This window comes from Aquarana catesbeiana, linkage group LG09 (genome assembly GCF_042186555.1).
Source record: "Aquarana catesbeiana isolate 2022-GZ linkage group LG09, ASM4218655v1, whole genome shotgun sequence".
NCBI classification, from domain to species: Eukaryota; Metazoa; Chordata; class Amphibia; order Anura; family Ranidae; genus Aquarana; species Aquarana catesbeiana.
Window position 1 is genome coordinate 165771718 of NC_133332.1, and position 15301 is coordinate 165787018.

The following is a 15301-nucleotide window of genomic DNA, read 5'->3' on the forward strand; positions in this document are numbered from 1 at the left end:
GACCAGCTTTATGGAGATGCTGATTTCATTTTCCAGCAGGACTTGGCACCTGCCCACACTTCCAAAAGTTCCAATACCTGGTTTAATGATTGTGGTATTACTGTGCTTGATTGGCCAGCAAACTCGCCTGGCCTAAACCCCATAGAGAATATGTGGAGTATTGTCAAGAGGAAGATGATAGACACCAGACCCAACAATGCAGATGAGCTGAAAGCCACTATCAATGAAAACCTGGGCTTCCATACCACATCAGCAGTGCCACAGGCTGATCATCTCCATGCCATTGATGCAGTAATTCACTGCAAAAGGAGCCCCAACCAAGTATAGAGTGCATACTATACTGTACATGGACATACTTTTCAGTAAGCCAAAATTTCTGTATTAAAAATCCTTTTTATTGGCCTTATGTAATATTCTAATTTTCTGAGATACTGAATTTTGGGTTTTCACTAGCTGTAAGCCATAATCATCAAAATTAAAAGAAAGAAATGCTTTCAATATATCACTCTGTGTGTAATGAATCTATATAATATATGAGTTTCACTTTTGAATTGAATTACTGAAATAAGTTAATGTTTTGACGATATTTTATGAGATGCACCTGTACATCAAATCTTGCAACTTCTCCTTTCCACACGTTCAGATTGGATGGACATCTCCCAAGGATCCAAAGCAGATAATGGGAGAAAGAAATTGGTTTCCCCTGTTAATGTGCAGGGAAGTGAATAGCTGGATTAGGATTCCTGGCCAGCAGTATCTGCATCAGCAGTTGACCCATAGGCGTGCACACACCCCCTTTGCAGTGCTGATTTTCCCTGCTTCCTGGCATCCTCTGCCTCCCCCCTGCAGTGGTGTCAGCTTCCCTTCTTTGCTGCCAACTGCTGTGGGAGATGTTTCAGGATGGAGAGTGGGAGAAGGGGCTGGTAAATATTTCATTTACTGGCCCCTTTCTTTTCTGAATAGACACAGTGAGTGATCTGTACACGTTGATCCTGTGTTCATTCTTAACTGAAGCATAGTAAACTATGTATACTATGCTTAAGTTTGTGAATGAACAGGAAGCCACTCAGCACAGAGCACTTCCCATTAAATCACTGTCCAGTAAAGCTGAGGCTGCAGAGAAAGGGTCTGGGGAAGATCTGTCCTCGGTCCCTTCCTCTGTCTCAAAAGTGAAACATCGGGGGTCTGTTTATACCCTTGATATTTCACCAAAGCGCCCCAAAGGGGCTCCTAAAAATAATAAAAAATAAGTAATAAAATAATATTGTAAAAAAATTATTAAAAAAATAAAATAGTAAAAAATAATAAAAATAAAAACACCAATCTCTGCTCTACTGATATGCAGTAGATGAACAGGGGGTGGTGCTGAGTTGGTCTAGAGAGTAGGGTAGACCCACATCCCAAATATGTCTAGGTAAATGGAAAATTGATCCTCTTATGGGACTTTAAAGGGAAAACCTACTCAAGAGTAATAAGGAGTATAAGACTGTTGGAATTAATTTAGGTATTTATTAGGGTATAAGTCTGGATAGGTCTACAGTACATAGGGTAAATATACACAGGGTACAGGATGCGTGGTACAGACAAAAAATGCAATACAGTATGCAGAGATTCACAATCATAGAACTCCGGTACATTCTAGATTGTAAGCTCTAACGAGCAGGGCCCTCTGATCCCTCCTGTATTGATTTGTATTGTAAGTGTACTGTCTGCCCCATGTTGTAAAGCGCTGCGCAAGCTGTTGGCGCTATATAAATCCTGTATAATAATAATAATAATAATAAGGCCTGTCAGACATGGACTAGGAGCGAGCTATACCTCGGTGTTCAGTGGTGTGATGTCCCCTTCAAACCCCCCCTTTGAAAGGTTTTAATGGATGCAGTACTAGACAAATGCCTCCCAAGCAATACTATATGACATACCTTTTTGTTTGCTGATTCCAATCAGACACCTCTGAGGAAGAGTATATCTCGAAATGCGTTGGGTGCTCCTCGTATGTGTGTTCCACAGTTACCGGAGTTCTATGATTGTGGATCTCTGCATACTGTATTGCATTTCTTGTCTGTACCACGCATCCTGTACCCTGTGTATATTTACCCTATGTACTGTAGACCTATCAAGACGTGTACCCTAACAAATACCTAAATTAATTCCAACAGACTTATACTCCTTATACTCCTTATTACTCTTGAGTAGGTTTTCCCTTTAAAGTCCGGTAAGAGGATCAATTTTTCATTTACTGATATACAGTACACACATGTGTATGGTGCTCTGGGGTGCACACCCTAATGCAATAGGCTGCGCACACCAATGAGTTGACTGCTAATGCAGATTTTGCTGTTTGGAGAATGAGGTGTATTATATTCACGGAAGAAATAATATATTCAAGAATTTTGGAGAATACTCTCTAAACAAAACACAACACTCTCTTTTTTAAGTTTTATTTTCATATTTGGATTTTGCACTAGAAATTCACAGTGGACTATTATTTATAATGTAGTGCTGAACCATTTGGTTATATTTGAATTTTGAAAGCGTGAGGTTCACTTATTCGATTTTGGCAGCAGCTCAGTTTTAGTTTTTTAATTTACATTGGTACAGGCTGTAATAATTTTAAAGGTATGCACAGGGGTATCTCTGTTTTTTTTAAGGGTTTGCTTGTTGCTAATGACACACAGAATGCTGCATATAAAGGAACATTTAATTGCCTTTTATTACCATATATAGCTTGTGACAGAGAGAGGCTCTGTCACTATATGTTTATAAGAAAAGGTGACCCAGGAGTCTCATTAAGGGTTAATGCAAGGTTCAGAACAAGCATCTCTCCAGATTCTGTAGTTCTGAATCAGAATGTTCAATCCTGGGTCCAGGTTTTGCTAGAGCCCTGCAACCTGGCTCACTACACAGGTGTGCATAGTCATTATATAGTCAGGTCTGAGACTTATGCTGGCCATACACTATACGAAAAATCGGCCGAAAAATCGTTCGTATAGACACTTCGTTCGTTTTTCGGCAAGTTAATGGGCACAAATCGATAATCGTTTGTGACGTTTTTGTGGGGAAAAAACGAACGGGAAGTTTGGAAAATTTCTGCCGAACGTACGATAAATTGCAAGGTTAATGTGTTTCCCGTCCGAACTGTCTGCACTAGGTATATGTAAAAAAACAAACAAAAAATTATTTATTCATGTCCACTGAACAATTTATCGGTCATTATATGATGGCACAATCGTTTGCGGTCACGGTCGAACGTTCTTTTTTCGAAAATGGGTTCGGCCGATTTTCTGTATAGTGTATGGCCAGCATAACTCAAGGCTCTCATTTTGGAGACAGCTTCCAGTTTGGAGACGGAAGGTCTCACCTGGGGTCAGGGGGCCCCAGCCAGAAGCCACGAGACAGCAGGTCTCGATCCCAGGAGTCAGGTCAGCTCACATCAGGGGTGTCAGAAGAACCCCAATTCTTAGGCCAGAAGTGGGCCACGCAGCAGGGCACTGTGACTGAAGGCTAGAGAGCCAAGTGTTCTGAGAGAGCTGAATGACACAGTCAAAGGACTGGTAAGAGGAGCAGCCGTGCTGCCAACACGTTAGCCAGGTGGCTTGGTATTTTCATTAATTATATAGTTACATAGTAGGTGAGGCTGAAAAAAGACACAAGTCCATTAAGTCCAACCTATGTGTGTGATTATGTGTCAGTATTACATTGTATATCCCTGTATATTGCGGTCAATCAGGTGCTTATCTAATAGTTTCTTGAAACTATCAATGCCCCCTGCTGAGACCACCACCTGTGGAAGGGAATTCCACATCCTTGCCACTCTTACAGTAAAGAACCCTCTACATAGTTTGAGGTTAAACCTCTTTTCTTCTAATTTTAATGAGTGGCCACGAGTCTTGTTAAACTCTCCTCTGCGAAAAAGTTTTATTCCTATTGTGGGGTCACCAGTACGGTGTTTGTATATTGAAATCTTATCCCCTCTCAAGCGTCTCTTCTCCAGAGAGAATAAGTTCAGTGCTCGCAACCTTTCCTCATAACTAATATCCTCCAGACCCTTTATTAGCTTTGTTTCCTTCTTTGTACTCACTCCATTTCTAGTACATCCTTCATATGAAATGGTGCCCAGAACTGGACAGCATACTCTAGGTGCGGCCGGACCAGAGTCTTGTAGAGCGGGAGAATTATCGTTTTATCTTTAGAGTTGATCCCCTTTATAATGCATGCCAATATTCTGTTTGCTTTGTTAGCAGCAGCTTGGCATTGCATGCCATTGCTGAGCCTATCATCTACTAGGACCCCCCAGGTCCTTTTCCATCCTAGATTCCCCCAGAGGTTCTCCCCCCAGTGTATAGATTGCATTCATATTTTTGCCACCCAAATGCATTTTACATTTTTCTACATTGAACCTCATTTGCCATGTAGTTGCCCACCCCATTAATTTGTTCAGATCTTTTTGCAAGGTTTCCACATCCTGCAGAGAAGTTATTGCCTTGCTTAGCTTAGTATCATCTGCAAATACAGAGATTGAACTGTTTACTCCATCCTCCAGGTCATTTATGAACAAATTAAATAGGATTGGTCCCAGCACAGAACCCTGGAAGGACCCCACTACCCACCCCTGACCATTCCGAGTACTCCCCATTTATCACCACCCTCTGAACTTGCCCTTGTAGCCAGTTTTCAATCCATGTACTCACCCTATGGTCCATAGCAACGGACCTTATTTTGTACAGTAAACGTTTATGGGGAACTGTGTCATATGCTTTTGCAAAATCCAGATACACCACGTCTACGGTCCTTCCTTTGTCTAGCTGGCAAATCACCTCTTCATAGAAGGTTAGTAGATTGGTTTGGCAAGAACGATTCTTCATGAATCCATGCTGATTACTGCTAATGATACCGTTCTCATTACTAAAATCTTGTATATAGTCCCTTATCATCCCCTCCAAGATTTTACATACTATTGATGTAAGGCTAACTGATATTTTGGGCCCTTTTTAAATATTGGTGCTACATTGGCTTTTCTCCAATCAGCTGGTACCATTCCAGTCAGTAGACTGTCAGTAAAAATTAGGAACAATGGTCTGGCAATTACTTTACTGAGTTCCCTAAGTACCCTTGGGTGCAAGCCATCTGGTCCCGGTGATTTATTAATGTTAAGTTTCTCAAGTATAAATCTAATTCTGTCCTCTGTTAACCATGGAGGTGCTTCCTGTGATGTGTCATGAGGATAAACACTGCAGTTTTGGTTACTGAAGCCCCTCGATTCCCTCGTGAAGACTGAGGAGAAGAATAAATTCAATACCTTCGCCATTTCCCCATCCTTTGTGACCAGATGTCCTTCCTCATTCTTTATGGGGCCAATATGGTCTGTCCTCCCTTTTTTACTGTTTATTTACCTACTTAAAGAATTCCTTGGGATATTTTTTGCTCTCCTCCGCTATGTGTCTTTCATGTTCTATCTTAGCCGTCCTTATTGCACCCTTACATTTCTTGTTGCATTCTTTATAAAGTCTGAATGCTGATGATGATCCCTCAACCTTGTATTTTTTGAAGGCCTTCTCCTTTGCTTTTATATGCATTTTTACATTGGAATTAAGCCATCCAGGACTTTTGTTCGCTCTTTTAAATTTATTACCCAATTGGATGCATTGGCTAATGCCCTTATTTAATATGCTCTTAAAGCAAACCCATCTCTCCTCCGTGTTCTTTGTTCCTAAGATTTTATCCCAATTTATGCCTTCTAGCAAGGTTCGTAGTTTAGGGAAGTTGGCTCTTTTGAAATTCAGTGTCTTTGTATTCCCCTTATGTTTCCTATTTGTGTGATTTATACTGAAGCCAACTGACCTGTGATCGCTGTTACCTAAATTGCCCCGTGTTTCCACATCCATGATCAGGTCTGTATTGTTGGTAATCAGTAGATCCAGAAATGCTTTATTTCTAGTTGATGCATCTATCATCTGACCCATAAAATTGTCCTGCAAGACATTTAGGAACTGGTGAGCCTTAGATTAATGCGTGGTTCCCTCCACCCATTCTATGTCTGGATAACTAAAATCCCCCAATATGATAACACTTCCCATCCTTGCTGCTAATCCAAATTGTGATAGGAGATCTGTCTCCCCTTCCTCCCTCAGGTTAGGGGGCCTATAGCATACTCCCAGTATTATTTTCCCCTTGGCTTCATCCCTTTGGAGTTCTACCTATAAGGATTCCACCTCCTCCCTAGCCCCCTTAGTGATGTCATCTCTCACATTCCCTTGCACATTATTCTTGATATGTAGGCATACCCCTTCCCCTTTTTTACCCTCTCTATCCTTGCGATAAAGGGTATACCCTTGAATGTTTGCCAGCCAATCACAAGTGCTGTTGAACCAGGTCTCTGAAATTCCCACAAAATCCAAATCCTCCTCGTACAACAGTATCTCTAGTTCACCCATCTTATCCGCCAGGCTCCTGGCATTGGTGAACATGCCACGTAGTTTAGACCGGTCACATATTATCCGCTTATTGGGTGTTCCGAGATTGCAACTAGGACTTGCTACTATACTTACCTTGGGTTTATGTGCTTTGGTCAACCTACCACTAATGCCCCCAATACTACCCTCTGGAATATGTTCCGCGCTGACTATCTCTACCTCTGGACCCTCCCCCCTTCACCTAGTTTAAAAACCCCTCTAACTTTTTGGCCATCTTCATTGCCAGCTGATCTGCACCCTCCTCATTTAGGTGCAGTCCGTCCCTTCTATAGTACTGGTTATCGACTGAAAAGTCGGCCCAGTTCTCCAGGAACCCAAACCCCTCCTTACTACACCAGCTCTTCAGCCACTTGTTTACTTCCCTAATCTCCCTCTGCCTTTCTGGTGTGGCTCGATGTACCGGTAGTATTCCTGAGAATACTACCTTGAAGGTCCTTTTCCTCAATTTAGCTCCTAAGTCCCTAAAATCGTTCTTTAGGACACTCCATCTGCCTCTGACTTTGTGCACCATGACAGCTGGGTCTTCCCCAGCCCCTCCCAGTAACCTGTCCACCAGATTCATGATGCGCCGAACCCGAGCGCCCGGTAGACAACATACTGTTCGGTGCTTCAGGTCTTTGTTACAGATTGGCCTCTCTGTCCTTCTAAGAATTGAGTCCCCTACCACCAGAATCTGTCTTTCCCTTCCCTTCGCTTCCCCCCCACTCTCACTGGAGGAGTTCTTCCCCTGGCAGCTAGGAGAGTCCCTCAGCTCCAGCACTGCTGGTCCCTGACTGGTTTCACCCATGTCACTCAATGTAGTGTACTTATTGGGATGCTCCAGCCCTGGATCGGCCTCCCTGGCACTTCCCCCTCTACCCTTCCTGACTGTCACCCATCTACTCTTTGCTAGTGCCTGCACTCCTTTGTCTCCCCCCGCCTCTGTGCTGGCCCCAGCCGGCACCTGCCATGTATGTTCCTGGCTCTCCTTTAGTATGGAGGGACTTCTCAGTGCTGACATTTGCTTCCCCAGATTCAGAACCTGGGCTTCCAGGGAAACAATGCTCTTACATTTTGCACAGGATGATCAAGGAATGCATACATGCCGCAAGATGTACAAAGAGTCGCCTCTCCACACCCGCCGGGCATTGTACCTATTAAATTTAATGAGGATTGGGGATTATACCCTGTCCAAATTACCTAACAACTAGCTTCCTGACACTAATACTCAAGACAATACACAGGTACTCAACAAGACAGTACACAGGTACTCGCAGACCTACGTACGCTCGCAGACCTACGTGCACTCGCAGACAACTCGCAGAACTACGTGCACCCACAGAACTACGTGCACTCGCAGACCACTCGCAGAACTACGTGCACTCGCAGAACTATGTGCACTCACAGAACCACGTGCACTCGCAGAACCACGTGCACTCGCAGAACACTCGCAGAACTACGTGCACTCGCAGAACACTCGCAGAACTACATGCACTCTAGACATGTGCGCACTGAAATATTTCGTTTCGGAATTTCGTTTTCGTCCGAAAAATAAATTAATTTAGTTACTCCCGAAATTCGTTTTTATTTATTTAGTTTTTCGTTAATAATTGCATTAGTCCGAAAATCCAAATTAAGGTCGAATCTGTCATTGAAGGCTTATGGTGTCTGTTGAATGTTCAAAGAAGATTCAATGGAGCAGCTAAACTGTACGACGCTGTATAGTTTACCTGTTCCTTCGAATCTTCTTAGAACTTTCAACAGACACCATAAGCCAAAGTACGTGTGTACTTAGTTCTAGCTATTTTACTGCTCCTCTTCTTTGGTTACAATCAGCCAATAATATTCATCATCATCATTATTTTTATCTATCTTTTCTCCCCTACGTTGAATCTTTTCTCCCCTACGTCGAATCCTTTCTCTCCTACGCCGAATCTTTTCTCTCTATGTCGAATCTTTTCTCTCTATGTAGAATAATCTTGGACTAATAGAGTTAAGGTTAGGCACATTCGACCACAGGTTTGATGGACACAGATTGTTATTGTCATCATCATGTCGAATCTTCTTATCTATATCGAACTGTTGTAGCAACGAAAACGAAAATAAAGCTTTTGCTTAGGTCGGATCTTTCGTTTTTTGGACTGATAACGAAAATACCTGAAATTCAGACGAAAATGCATTCGGACGAAAATTAATGCACATGTCTAATGCACTCACAGAACACTCGCAGAACTACGTGCACTCGCAGAACTACATGCACTTGCAGAACACTTGCAGAACTACGTGCATTCGCAAACCTATGTGCACTCGCAGACCACTCGCAGAAGTACGTGCACTCGCAGACCTACGTGCACTTGCACTCGCAGAACATTCGCAGAACTGCATGCACTCACAGAACTACGTGCACTCGCAGACCACTCGCAGAACTACATGCACTCGCAGAACTATGTGCACTTTCAGAACTACGTGCACTCGCAGAACTACGTGCACTCGCAGAACCACGTGCACTAACAGAACACTCACAGAACTATGTGCACTCACAGAACTACGTGCACTCGCAGACCACTCACAGACCTACGTGCACTCGCAGACCTACGTGCACTCGCAGACTACTCGCAGAACTATGTGCACTCGCAGAATCACATGCACTCGCAGACCTACGTACACTCGCAGACCACTCACAGAACTATGTGCACTCTCAGAACTACATGCACTCACAGAACTAGGTGCACTCGCAGACCACTTGCAGAACTAAGTGCCCTCACAGAACTACGTGCCCTCGCAGACCTACGTGCCCTCTCAGACCTACGTGCACTCGCAGAACTATGTGCATTCGCAGAACTATGAGCCCTCACAGACTTACATGCACTCGCAGACCTACGTGCACTCACAGAACTATGTGCACTCGCAGACCACTCGCAGAACTACGTGCACTCGCAGAACTACGTACACTTGCAGAACCACGTGCACTCGCAGAATACTCGCAGAACTACGTACACTTGCAGAACTACGTGCACTCGCAGACCACTCACAGAACTACATGCACTCACAGAACACTCGCAGAACTACGTGCACTCGCAGACCACTCGCAGAATTATGTGCCCTTGCAGACCTATGTGCACTCGCAGACCACTCGCAGTACTACATACATTTGCAAAACTACGTGCACTCGCAGACCACTCGCAGAAATACGTGCACTTGCAGACCTCTCACAGACCACTCGCAGAACTACGTGCACTCGCAGAACTACATGCCCCTGCAGACCACTCGCAGAACTACGTGCACTCGCAGAACACTTGCAGAACTACGTGCACTCGCAGAACTACGTGCATTCGCAGACCACTCGCAGAACTACGTGCACTCGCAGACCACTCGCAGAACTACGTGCACTCGCAGACCACTCGCAGAACTACGTGCACTCACAGACCACTCGCAGAACTACGTGCACTGGCAGAACAACGTGCACTCCCAGATCACTCGGAGAACTACGTGCACTCACAATACACAAGTATACAGTACACAATACACAAGTACTAACGATCCACACACACTACTCAGACAACACTCAGGTACTCACACACAGGTACTATGACCCCTGTTACAACCTCCTGTTTTAAACTCTAGTTTTAACCCACCACTTAGACCAGTTCCACTTGGACAGAGTTCCAGCAGACTCAAAGATGAGCAGGCTCACAATGAGTTCTACACAAGGTTATATAGGCCTGGAGCACCTGTGACCAATTAACCACTCCCCTTAATTAGTAGGCTGAAGGAAGCAAAGAAAAAAAGCTGTTTGAAAAGTGTCAGAAAAAGGTGTTAAAAAACTACAAGGAAAAGCCCCAAAAAGAACCTAAAAATGCAACCCAGCAATCACCAGCAGTCAAAAAGCAAGACTTGTTCACTGTCCACTCAAGGTCCCCACTGTTTAGCTTCCAACCAGCAGTCTGTTATGTGGAAGAATCCCCTGGGTGGGCAACTGAGGTATGAGTGAACTTTCCTTCTTTTAAATAAAAGTGGGCTACCACGCCCTTAAAATACAGTTTTTGACTGGCGTACTCACTGGAAAACGCACCTACCGCTTGAGTCTGATCACCCCAATCTTACACGTGGTGGAGAATGCGGGCAGAGTTGGAAGAGTTCCAGATCCTCGCATACCAAAAACAGTGAGTAGCAAGAAACTCAGTGTTTTGCAGCAATGCTGTGACGAGCAGCTAATGTGAACCAGTGGAGTCTGCATGTGAAAGTGTGTGCTTGCAAGTCTTAAAGAGACAGTATGCCAAATTTTCCTGTGTTAAAAGGAACTGTGTTAAAAAGTGTTGTGGGTCTGACTGCAGAGATGGGACAGTCAAAACGCAAAAAGGAAGCAATGTTTGCTGAGATGAGAGACAGGACCCTGTGGCTGGAGGGGGTGTTACCAACAGAACAAGCCCCAAACTGGTGCAAGATGCATTTGGCCGCACTGGAACAAAGACAAATGGAAAGCAAGCCGTCACCTGGTGCAAAGACTGAGCAGATGGGTGCGGTTTCCCATGGAAACAAAGGTGAAATCTGTACGGCTGACTTCATATGGCCTATGTTGCCTTCTGAACATGTTGAAGACTTTTTGGCTGCATTTGCGATGATTGCTTCCTCCCAAGGGTGGCCCAGAATCCGCTGGGATGATTTGGTGCAAACTTTTCTGATGCAAGAGTACCGAGAGGTGTACTGCGGGATGTGTCATAACCGAGATGACTACAACAATTTTCTGGGAGCAATCCAATCTAGAGAGCGCTGGAAAAATTCAGCAGGGAGAATGTGGTTTCCCATAGCAACCGGAAAAAAAGACAACGCCTTCAATTGAAGCTTTCAACTCCTGCTAAATGGAATGATAAGACTGTTGCTGTTACAAATGTGAGAGAGACTGGTCAGTGGACTATTCCCTGTGAAGTGGGAGTAAGTTCAGTGAGAAAATCTGCTTTCAGAGACTTGCTGCAAATGAATACCCTGTCTAGTAGCAAAGCACAGTTTGAAGCTGAACCTGCAGCAAGTGTGAGGACTGTTAAGGACTTGTCTCCGTGCAATGCCCTTTGTAGCAGAGAGACAAGGGTTAAAGCTAAACCTAATGATGTGGTATGTACTAAGAAGTGTGAAAATATTTTCCTCTATGTGGATGTTTAAAAGGGAAAACTGTTCTCTGCATGGGTCAGGACTGATTCAGCAGAGTGCTGAAGTAGATAGGTCAGGGGTGACCACTGAGAGATATGTACCATTGCCCCTAGCAACCATGACGGGTGCAACAAGGTTGTTCCAGGAGACCTCCCAGGAGCTCATGGTGTCTGAGCTTGAGGTTTTCCAGGATGACTGTGTAGCCACCCCGATTGGTGAGAGAGTGTCTTATAAAGTAAAAAGCGATGTAATAAATAACCCACAGGCTCAAGCTGGTAATCAGCTGGGACAGCCTGTGAAAGTCGGGAATGATGATGAGGAATGTATTTCTGACACTGTTGATGATGTTTTCCATAGCAACCAAAGGCAGGGCCGCAGAGTTGTCCCTGGAGCCGGTGGTGGCCCAAGACAGCTCTGATACTGCTCAGGTGGAACAATGCCCTTTGTAGCAGAGAGACAAGGGTTAAAGCTAAACCTAATGATGTGGTGTGTACTAAGAAGTGTGAAAATATTTTCCTCTATTTGGATGTTTAAAAGGGAAAACTGTTCTCTGCATGGGACAGGACTGATTCAGCACAGCTCTGATACTGCTCAGGTGGAACAAAATGGGAAAATGGCTCAAATGGTGGAGCATGTATTATTGCAGTCTAATATGCTTAACAATGACTCATGTCTGCTACCAAGCCACTCTGTCCGCCTGTGTCTCCTTGGGTAGATGGAGCAGTACTACAGAGTGCTGGTGACTGGAGCACAGACAGGATAGACTGGGACAGTTTGGCAAAAAAGTTAATGGTAGTATTGAAGGAAACCTTCACGTGTGATAGTAAGGTGGATACTATTGCTGCTGTGACAAATGGAGAGGCTGCAAAGCCAATAGACACTGGTGCATTGGCTGTTGCAGAACTTAACCCCCTCCAGGCGGAAGGATCGGAAAAGGGTGCGTACATAGCAGAAGTTTTGTCCACAGCAAACCAGTTTAGCAATGTTAAATGTCAGAATGACGGGGTAAAGGATAATGACTTTGAAAAGCTCAGTATTGCTAAAAATTAGAGGGTGAATATGACGCATGCGTTTGACAGTGCTCAAAGGGAGCCGCAAGTTGTGTCAGTTACCTCTGAGGTGGAGGTCTCCTCAAATATCTCAACCTCTCAAGCCTTAGCAAATGAGCCCTTCCACGTCGCTGGCAATCCCTAATGCTCTATGTTTGGAGGTGGGATCCTTGGAAATAACTGAGATGTTGTTAGAAATGCTGGAATTGGTGAAAACCTTTTTGTTATACACCTGCGTGTATCCGCCACAGGTGGGTGGTCTGGTACTGCGTAGTACCAGTGGAGACAAGGGGTACAGGCGATGTTAAGAAATCTTGATAGAAATTGGTATTGGTTACTATAATGTGGGTACTTTGTGGAAAGTGGTCTCACGGTTCTCTGAGAGTGATTCCAGCGGCAGTTGTATGCGGAAGGCGCTCAGGGGAACTGCTAGAGTAATCAAAAATTACAGCCATGGTGGAAATCTCTCCGTATGGTGATGGGATGAGGTGCATTCCTGCTGGTGCGGTCCGAGGTGCGGCTGAGAAGTGGTTGGTACATGGCACGTGTACTGTCTCAACCGCTAGGCCTCATGTGAAGGAAGGGCCCAGAACAGACACGGCAGTAGCGGTGATTCTGCCCATCACCCACAAAGAGGTACAAGTTGAGGTACCCGGAGACACGCTGACAGAAAATAACAGTGTTGGTAACAGGGAAATGGATGAACCGATGTTGCACGTTGTTGCAAATGAGGTATTGGTTGCCAAGAGTAACCACAAAAGGCTTAATGAATCCAAAGGTACATCAAGAGTGGTTGAAGTTGATACAAATGAGAAAAAAAGGGGTTTGGGGTTAAGCACAGGAGGTTCCCTACAGCATCAAGACAGCATCAATAAGTTGGGAAAAGGTGGCAGGAAAGCCAAAATACACCAAGAAAACAAAGGTATTCTTAAGACCCTAAGATCAAAGGTTGGTAGGAGGACCTTGTTAAGGTCTCAAAAGTGCTTGTGGAAGCATGTCAGGAAAAAGATCTGGGAAGGTCTACATGGGTCAAAGGGAACAGAGTTCCCCTTTAATGGTGCCAGAGTTAGAAGCTTGTGTCTCCTGCCCTTCGGTTGGAAACAAAGGGGGGAGGTATGTGACAGAGAGAGGCTCTGTCACTGTAAGTTTATAGAAAAAGGTGACCCAGGAGTAGAAGTCAGGTCAGCTCCTATCAGGGGTGTCAGGAGAACCCCAATTCTTAGGCCAGAGGTGGGCCACACAGCAGGGCAGGTGACTTGGTATTTTCATTAATTCATGTTATGTGGAAGAATCCCCTGCGTGGGCAACTGATGTATAAGTGAACTTTCCTTCTTTTAAATAAAAGTGGGCTACCACGCCCTTAAAATACAGTTTTGCACTGGCGTACTCACTTGAAAATGCACCTACCGCTTGAGTCTGATCACCCCAATCTTGCAAGCTGTAAATGCAGCCAGATAGCAATAAGTTCTTTCAACAATGGAGACTTCAAACAATTATTCAAACAAACTGCACAAAATTGGTAGTAAACGCTACTTAAATAATGCATAATTTCACTGCTAAGCCTTGTATGTGTCAGACAGGTGTTCTGTGAATTATGTGCAATTCAAAGCTGATAACACTACAGAAAGCTGCAGAAGTCAGCCCACTAGTAGTCCATGATCCAACAGAGGATACACTGAATGGAAAGGGCGGTTGAGTCCATCATATTTTTTTGTCAGAGTAAAAAGCAAAATGGGACATGTTTTGGAGAAGCAATGTGACCTTCCTCAGGTTTAGAAACAAGACACGATAGCGTTATGCATACATACAAGCATTTCACAAAAACTGAATTGCTTCCTCCTAAGCACAATATGTTTTGGGGCCAGGATACAGGCACAGGGAATGTAGAAAAGACTCTCTAAATCTGGGCGCTGATTTTATCAATGGTGATAAAAAGTGGTGTCACATAAACTGTGGTGAATTGTGGACATGCCTAGAAATGTGTTTTGCTCATACTTCAAAGTAGTTTAAAAGTTTAATCTATATAGAAAAAAAGGTGCCCAACAAACAATTTTCACCTAAGGGTACTGTGACCCCCCAAATCACAAGACTGTCCAATCAACATGTTTTAACTTCCTGTTAGTGTTGCAGGCTGGACCATTTCCTTTCTCACCTTACTGTTGGCTCATCACTTTGATGGGAAGCCTCAATGACAAACAGAAAGTTGTGAGAGGGTGTAGGCATTTGGGGGAGTTATGCAAATATCAAAGTGCCTTGATGGGTGGATGTCAATTATGAGGAGTGGGTATTCCAATGCAGATTTGCAAGCAGATCACCCTAGTTAATGCCACATGGCATGCTGAGCCTCCACAATTGAAATGACTGAAATCCAATGGTTGAAAGGGGTGGGCCAGGAAAAGTAAGGCTAGGGAGAAAAGCACTATATGATGCTTAATGTCCTCCACATCCAAATCCAGCAGGTTCTGTCTGACTTGCTTCGGCTTCACACTGTAAGAAGTTCAGAGTGTGAACTGTAAAATCAGAGTAAACAACTTGTACAAGAGAAGAGCCTGCACAACTGTACAAGACTGAAGGGAAGACTGGGGTTCAGCTTTAATCAGAGAAATAACTTTTAATGCTGGTTAATATACAAGGTGATTTTCTAAACGAGAAAAT

At 44.1% G+C, this 15301-nt stretch overlaps 1 protein-coding gene across 2 annotated transcripts in view; it reads left to right on the forward strand.

Moving 5' to 3' along the window:
• Positions 1-15301, forward strand: part of CHRDL1 (chordin like 1) — a 268432-nt gene that overhangs the window by 219174 nt on the left and 33957 nt on the right. The gene's annotated exons all lie outside the window — the stretch shown is intronic.